This window comes from Sinohyriopsis cumingii, chromosome 18 (assembly GCF_028554795.1).
Source record: "Sinohyriopsis cumingii isolate HCF-2022 chromosome 18, ASM2855479v2, whole genome shotgun sequence".
In the NCBI taxonomy this organism is placed as follows: Eukaryota; Metazoa; Mollusca; class Bivalvia; order Unionida; family Unionidae; genus Sinohyriopsis; species Sinohyriopsis cumingii.
The window spans coordinates 27,511,308-27,520,245 of NC_142978.1; positions in this window are offsets into that span (position 1 = coordinate 27,511,308).

Below are 8,938 nucleotides of genomic sequence, written 5' to 3' on the forward strand. Positions count from 1 at the left end.
TAAACGTGTTCTGAAAAAAAGTATATAAACTCTTGTCTTGTTTGTTTTCGTGTCACAAGTGACATTTCTCACACTATGGCTACCTCTGCTGTCTCTGCTCCCTCTTCCTCTACTGTCAAAGTCATCGACGAACACTTAGATCGTGCCAGTTGGGAGGCTTTGTATCTTCGCCATCCCTCTAACATGCTCATTGCTGGACCTAGCGGTTCAGGCAAAACCGAATTCGTCAAACGTTTGATCGAACATAAACATCATTTGATCGATCGGCCACCTCAACGGATCGTGTGGTGTTACAAAGAGTGGCAATCGGCGTACAGCCTCTTCCGAGAAAGTCAAGGCGATTCCATCGTGTTTGTGGAAGGCATTCCTAAAGAAGACGACGGCATCGTCTCTGACTCCCGTCTAACCCATTTGGTCATTTTTGACGACATGTTAGGAGAAGACGAAGAAGAAATTAAACTGTGGTTCACGCGCAAAGGGCATCACCGTAATGCCAGTGTCGTTTACATCACCCAAAATTTGTTTCAGCAAAGTAAAGCCCATCGCACCATCAGTCTCAATGCGCATTACGTGGTCTTGTTTAAAAGCCCTCGAGATAAATCGCAAGTGCAAGTCTTAGCCAAACAGTTAGGAACGCCTTGGCTGACTCAGGCGTACGACGATGCCACTCAAACTCCACACGCCTATTTACTCGTCGATTTGAAACCTACGACCCCCGAGGATTTGCGATTTCGTACCCACTTGTTTCACCACTGGTGCCAAGACGGAGGGCCTGTCCTGTACACGTCTCCGTCCTCGACTTAATTTCATTCCACAGAAAAAATCTATAAAAACCTCAGACCCTTTTCGTCTGTATCACACAGCGTCAACATGACGTCCCTTCAGTCGCATCTTCCCGTCAAATTGATTCGTGCCTTGTATGGCATCAGTCGAGAAAAAAATCCACAAATACGGGCTCGTGTCTTAGAAGCTAGTCTCAAAGAAGTCTTACGATGGTTCACGGTGACGGCACGTCAATTACTACAAGGAATCATTCAGATTCCTCATCAAACCAAACGCTTTTTCGATCGAAACAAAGTCGCTTTGGTCCAACTGGCCGATCCCCGCATCGACACTCAAACCAAAAAACAAATCATTTTGAAACCTGGAGGGAGCGGTACTCTAGGAGGGGTCATCATTCGCTCTCTCTTAAGATGGGATCCTAATGCCCCCAAACTTCTCCCCAAGAAAAAGGTCCAACGAAGCCCCAAGAAGAAGAAAAAGACCAGGTCCGCAAGAAGAACTTCTCCAGTGGCGGGACCCTCCTCTGACCAGACACCACCCCAGAAAAAGAAAAGAAGCCCCCAGAAAAAGAAACAGAGAAAAAGTCCCCAGAAAAAGAAAAGTCCACAGAAGAAAACTAGTCGCAAGAGAGGCACTTCGGCCAGGACGCAACTTTACACTCGCAAACCACGACCTGCCACGGCGGTGACCGCATCTCCGGCAGCCTCACGTTCATCCACTTCTCCGTTGATGACACCAAGAACTGAAGAGTACTTGGAGACGTTGATCACACCAAGAACTTCTCCGTTGATGACCCCAAAAATTACTTCCCCAGTGGTAGGACCCTCCAATTTAGTGGCAGTGGCTGCTGCTCACAAAGTACCTTCTCCCAAAATCAAAGTCCAAGAAAGATCGGGCATGTTACAAAGTTTAATGGATTTGTCCAAGCAAGAACTGGCTCGATTTAGTCCGTTACGTACCCCTGCACGACGTGTCATGCCTGTCCTCAAATTGATACGACGTAAAGACAATCAGTGGCGACGCGTTCCAGTATAAAAAAGGTGTGTGACCAAGTAGGGTATCAGTGTTTTTTGGTGCTCCTGTAGACTCAAAGATGTCACCCTCCAGAAAACCCCAAGGAAAGAAAAGAAAAGGACTACCACCACGTTTAATCAAACATGGGGACATGTTATCTGTCCTGTCCAAAGTTTCTCCACCTCTACGAAAAAAAACTCATTCAATCGGCCTCCAAAGAGGTCATCGATACCGTGTGCGAATGTTGTTTGAACGTCTTGAAAGGCACGATCCCTTTGTCCAAACACCAGAAACAATGCTTAAGCAAACATCGTCACGTTCTTCGCCAAATGGTTCAAAAGAAAATTCCGATTCGTCAAAAAAAGATGTTGGTCCAACGTGGAGGCATTTTACCTCTCTTGTTATGCCCCTTACTGAAAGGAGTCTTGGGAACCATGTTGGGAGGACTGGTGGGAGCAAGATAAAAAGGCCCTCGGAAGTCCCAAGATTTCAAGATCGACCCCTGACAACCCCATGGAAGGACGAAAACTAGCTTTAGTGCCTTACAAACGATGGATGGAATACCATCGGTGGCAAGAACAACGCACCCCGCATTTACCTCCCAATCCCCATTTGAGTGAGATGTCCCAGTTACAACACGAATTGCAGTCCTTGATGGATCGCCAAGATTTGTCCGAAACAGAAAAATCGCAAAAGTACGGTCAACTCTTGCAACGACTGCAACTCTTTCACCAGAAAGCTTTAGACGAAACAGCTCTACCCACTCTAAAAGATTTTAAGACCTTGATGAAAAGTCCAGCACCATCACCAGTACCAGTACCAGTAGCACCACTACCAGTGACCAAGACAGAAAAAGGAGAAGAAGAAGAAGGGTTTCAAACTCCACCAGATAAAGTGCGCAAGTTAACAACACCACCTACCTCCAGAATTGGATGGATTAAAAAGATGATGGCCACCCCTTCTTCATCACAAGAGAAAAAGAAAGTGAAGACAGAAGTGAAGACAGAAGTGAAACAAGAACCGATATCCCCCGCTCAGACATCCTCCTCTTCAACACCTATTGCCGGTCGCACACGCATAGCATTGCAATCCAAGAAAATACCCCAAGAGAAAAAGAGTAGCATCCTCCAAGAGTGGGTGTCTTATTAACACACCAACCAACACAAAAAATGGAAAAAGTCTTAGCCAGCATTTACTACGATCCCTCCCATCCTGCAGGTTACGCAGGAGTTCAAAAATTGTATCGTGCTGCCAAAACTCGATTGAAAAGTCTCCGTTTACCTCAAGTGCAACGATGGTTACAAGAACAAGCTACCTACACTTTACACAAACCCATTCGACGCAAGTTTGCCAGAAGTCGCACCCGAGTGGAAGGCATCGATCATCAATGGCAAGCCGATTTAGCCGATGTCTCTCATTTGGCCAGCTACAATCGTGGCTACAAATATTTGTTTTGTGTCATCGACGTCTTTTCCAAATTTGCCTGGGTCGTGCCCTTGACTTCCAAATCGAGCAGCGGGTTAGTGCGAGCCCTGCAACGAGTGTTGAAACAAAGTGGCCGTCACCCTCTTCGATGGCAAACGGACAAAGGCACCGAATTTCTGAACCAAGCTTTCCAAAAAGAATTAAAGAAACGTGACATTCATTTTTTTACCACCGAGAATCCCGAAACCAAAGCCAGCATCGTGGAACGTTTTCAACGCACTTTGAAAGAACGCATGTGGAAATATTTTACGCATCACCACACTCTGAAGTACATCGACATCTTACCGCACCTGGTGCAAGCGTACAACCAATCTTACCATCGAAGCATCGGACGTGCCCCGCAAGACGTGACTCCCGAGAACGAAGTGTTGGTGTTTGAGCGCCTGTTTGGTACGTCCCCGACGAGGGCTGTCCCCAAGAAAAGTGGAGAGTTGGCCGTAGGAGATTGGGTGCGCATTGGCAAAATCAAACGCACTTTCGACAAAGGTTACTTACCTAACTGGACGACCGAATTGTTTCGCGTCACTGGACGAGTGCATGGCCGTCATCCTGCCGTCTATAAATTGGAAGACATGAACGGAGAAGTGCTCAAAGGAACGTTTTATTTGCCCGAGTTACAACGTGTGACCAAAAAAGAAGACGACGTGTACGACATCGAAAGCATTCTCGAACGCAGAACCGGTAAAGTGGGCAAACGACGTGTCAAAGAAGTCAAAGTACGTTGGAAAGGATATCCACCCAGTTTTGATTCTTGGATCGACGCTTCGCAAGTCAGCGACTATAAAAAGAAGTGACCATCATGCCCTTTCACACAGACGCAGCTACGTCGACCACTCCTCCTTCACCTAGTTCTTCTGTGCAAGATTTACAAAAAGAACCCTTGTGAGTGTGGTGTGGAGAACGTGTGCCTAAAACGCAAATCGTCTTTTTCTGCCAAATCTTCGTGGTGTATTGTGTCATCGGGGCAGCCATCGCCAATTTGAGTTTGCAACAAGGAGACAAACAATTGTGGACCATTTTATTGAGCAGTTGCATCGGTTACCTGCTTCCCTATCCCTCCCTGAAATTCTCCTCGAACGGGAACCACGGGAACCTTTGTGTCCAGTGCCAGTGCCAGTGCCAGTCACCACTCCAACAACAATCACAACCAGAACCTCATTTTGGGCGGAGACACGCCTCTGACGTCCAGTAACCCCTCAGACTGCCACAGAACTCTGGAATTATGAGTCAACAAAACCAATTTTACTTGACCTTACCCAGTGACAGTTCCATGGAGGTGTTCCCCAACAACACGTTGTGCTGTTACACGGCCAAATTACCTCAAACCATCCAGTTAGATCACGAAGCCCATTGGGAAGTGGCTTTGGTACAAATGATTCATCCTACACAAATCCAAAACATCACCGAAAAGCAAAACACTTTTGAGGTTGAAATCCTGAACCAACAATTACAAGAAGTCATGAATGACATCGGGTTTTCAGGGGACACAAGACCATCCAACAATTCACCCTTCAATATCTACACCTTGAAAATTCCGGCAGGGTTTTATTTTAGTGGTCAACATTTGGTGGACACCATTACTTCCAGGTTCGAGTTAGCCTTTGGCAAAGCCCTGAACAGAGTCAAAAAAAGTGTCACCCTGGAGTACCATAAAGTGGCTCGTCGCTTACTGATGAAATTTCGGGATACCCAAACGTTGTCCATCAGTTTTAATCGTGACTTGTTTGATATTTTAGGTGGAGACACAAAAATAGCTCCAAATTTTAAACCGAAGATCAACAGCAATACGGAATTTTACAAGTTTTTTCGATTCCCTGTAGAACTGAACCAAGGACTGAATTTGATGTTCGTGTACTCCGATGTGGTGGAGTATAGCGTGGTGGGACACACCTCTGTGCCGTTACTGCGTGTCATTCCTTTCAAAGTGGATAATACCACAACCAGTGACCAGGAAGGTGGAAACACTTACCACGTCCACCGGGAATTTGTACATCCTCATTATTTGCCTGTCAGCAAGTCGTATTTGGACACGGTCAACATTGCTATAAAAGGAGATTTGGGACAAAATATTCCATTCACCAAAGGAAAAGTCACGGTGAAACTCCATTTTCGAAAACGGTTCTCTCACGACTCGTAAGTCATGTATCCAGTGTATCGAGGGGTTGCTCGACAGCGAGGACACGGTTTAGGAGATATGTTAAAATCGGCCTTTCGTTCGGTGGCCCCAGTGTTGAAACCGATGGTGACACGCGGATTGCACGCCTTGAAAGATGCGGCACTGACGCAAGGCAAAGAATTTCTCCAAAATGTCATCATCGACAAACAAAACCCTAAAGAAGCCTTTATGAGGGCAGGCAAAAATGTCTTGCTGCAAACAGGCAAAGACCTTTTGGGCCGACGCGAAACACCTATAAATGCCCTGCACGCTACCGAGTCAGGCATTCAGCAAGGACAAGGCAGAAAGAGACGACGAAGAAAACACCCTTTCACCAGACTTCAAGCTAGAAAGGCAAAGAAAAGAAGAACCGTTCCAGACTTAGACGTTTTCGATTATTGAGACACAGCAACAAAAAAATGATGCACCGAGAGTCTTGCGCCTGTTCCAAGACGGAACTGGATCTGTTTGCCATGCCACCCACCATGATGACCATGCAAGAATCCCAATGGGTGGAATTTCATCCCGTCTCCTCATTGACCGATTCCGCTCCCATCGAGTTTGAAATCAAAGGACAGCCCGAAGATTACATCGATTTGAATAGCAGTTACTTGTACTTGAAAGTCAAAGTTCAAGATAAGGATGGAAATGCTATAGACACTGAGCCAGTAGCTCCCGTCAACAATTTCATGCATTCCTTGTTTAGCGGAGTGGACTTGTACTTGAATAACAAACTAGTCAGTAGCAGCATGGATACTTACCCTTATCGAGCGTACCTGGAAAATCTCTTGACGTACGGAATAGACGTCAAGAACACTCATCTCAATGCCTGTGTGGTATGGGAAGCTGACGATGCAGGAGAATTTGAAACATTCAAAACTGATACAGCCAAAGACCACAATGCGGGATTTGTAGAACGAAGAGACAGAATCAAAGACGGACACAGTTTAGAACTGATGGATCGTTTGCATTTGGACATGTGGTTGCAAGAAAAATATTTGCTGAACGGGGTGGATGTCCGCCTGAGACTGAATCGGAGCAGTGCCGCTTTCCATTTAATAGCTGATAGTGACGATAATTACAAAACCAAAATCCAAGAAGCCAGACTCTACGTACGCCGTGTGGAAGTGTTACCTAAAGTGGGAAACGACATCAGTCAGACGTTGAGCAGAACGACCGCCAAGTATCCGATCCGACGCGTAGAAGTGAAAACCTTCACCATTCCTAGGGGACAGCGATCCATGATTGAAGATCATCTGTTCCAAGGACAGTTACCCAAACGTTTGATTGTTGGTATGGTCGAGAATACAGCCTTCAACGGAGCTATCGCTAAAAATCCTTTCTACTTTCAACACTTTGACGTGTCCAAGATCGAAGTCAGTCGCGATGGCAAGACCTTGTGTACCCGACCTTTCGAACCTAACTTTGACAAGAAGAATTACTTGAGGTCGTACCTGTCGCTGTACGAAGCCACGGGACAGTTAGGAACCAACACCAGTCACGGCATTACGTACGAGGATTATGCAAGAGGCTACGCTTTGTGGGCTTTCGATTTCACTCCAGACCAAGGCAGCGACGAGGGACATTTCCACCCTATAAAATCTGGCCAGATTCGTGTGGAACTTCAGTTTGCAAAGCCACTGGACGAGACAGTGAACGTCATCCTGTATGCAGAATTCGATAATACCATAGAAATCAACAGTTTGAGAGAAGTCATTCTAGATTACTAGAAGCTATGGAAGACTGTTATCCCTCTTTACCTAGTGGAGAAGCTTTGAAGATGGAATGTGAGGAGACCGTGGAAGGAGAATCCCAACACAAAGACGAAAAGGACATCGTGATCAAGTCGAGATGGCCAGAACAAGAACAGCAATTGGTCTCCTACTATGCTACATACCTGGCAGACACAATTACGACATCGATGAAGCATGATTACTATGGATGTCAAAACATCAGTCAAGAAGAAAAATTCAACGAATATCTGGACGAAGCTTGGAGTCTGTTTAAAAAAGACGTGTTACGTTGGTGGTATAAAGACTTTCGTGAACATTTCTGTCCTCCATTAACGACTCGAGACATCCATTACATCAAAACCCTCTTTGACAAATTCAAAGAGAAAGTCGAGATCGAAATTGATCACTTATTATCAGCAAAAGAACATTTAGTGACTTATTTTGATCGTGATTTTTCTAGAAACGATGAGAAAGTAAATCGTTGATTTTGTGACTAGTATGCTTATTTTGTTGTCTTAAGCTAGGAAACGTAGTGTCCATCCATGACTCAATGACTTGCAACAGTGGAAATCACAATTTCATTCACAACGTTGCCAACCCTGTTTACAGTAGAGTGTAAATTGAAAAAAATGTTTGATGTTATATTGTTGGATTATTGTTAAAAAATGTTAGAGTTGTTGGTTAGTGTTAAGTGATTTTTGAATAAAAAATGATGTGTTTTGAAAAAAATGCCTTTGTGATTTGTTTGGCTATAAGAATGTTTGATTCATGCTCTTTGACTTCTTACTATCCCTCTCATGACACTCATTGAACATTGCGGCTCGAAAACCGTGGAGGGATGTTTTCCTTCACGTCCGCGCTTTGACTTTAAGAACCGGGTTGTTTCCACTCTAACCATCCATTGTCGACTCATCCTCCTACGAAGATGTGCTCCAAACTAGCTAAGCTAAACGAAGCCTACGTGAATTTGCATAGGGTCAGACACAGTCTGATACCGAAGCCAGAAGAGATAGAGAATGTGAGAATGCTAAAAGTCACTGAAGACTTGATAGAAGAACTCTTCAGAGAAGAAGTGAACAGGGAGAAAGAAGAATGGACAGAGAAGTACAGACTTCAGAGACAGCAGCAGCAACAACAACAACAGCAGCAGCAACAGCAGCAGGAACCTGAACCTGAGAGAGGCTTTGTCGATTGTCGTATCGACACCAAAGAGTTCTTCTTCTCTTTCCGAAGAAGCAGACCTATCGCCAGAAAGTCTATCCTCAGAGGACATCGCATTCTTAGAAACTAAAAGATTGCCATAGCAAACAAAAAAAAAAAAAAAAAAGAAAATCAGCCCTTTTCAGGGCTACCCCAATACTCTAGAAAAGAAATAACAATCAATTTGCCAATGTGTGTAGGTAGAGTAGTGTTAATATAAACACTAACTCTTTTTTATAGTGTGAGGGTATGTGTTTGTGTGTTTGTGTTTGTAACATCTCACGTACGTTGGTGTGGATAGTAGATTAAGATCATGTTTTTTGGCTGTTTGAGGTGTGGGGAGAGTAGATTTGGGGGGGGGGTTTTGATTGGATTGCTTTGCGTATGTGAATAGTATATTGGAGTGATTAATGAAAAAAAATTTTAGAATAGGAATGGGTAGTATAAAAAAGTGAGTGAGTGTTTCTTTTAGGTCCGCGCGTTGTTTTTTGGTCATGATCTAGGTAAGATCAATTTTGTTTTTTAGGGGGATGTTTTCCTTCACGTCCGCAGTTTTAGTATAAATTGA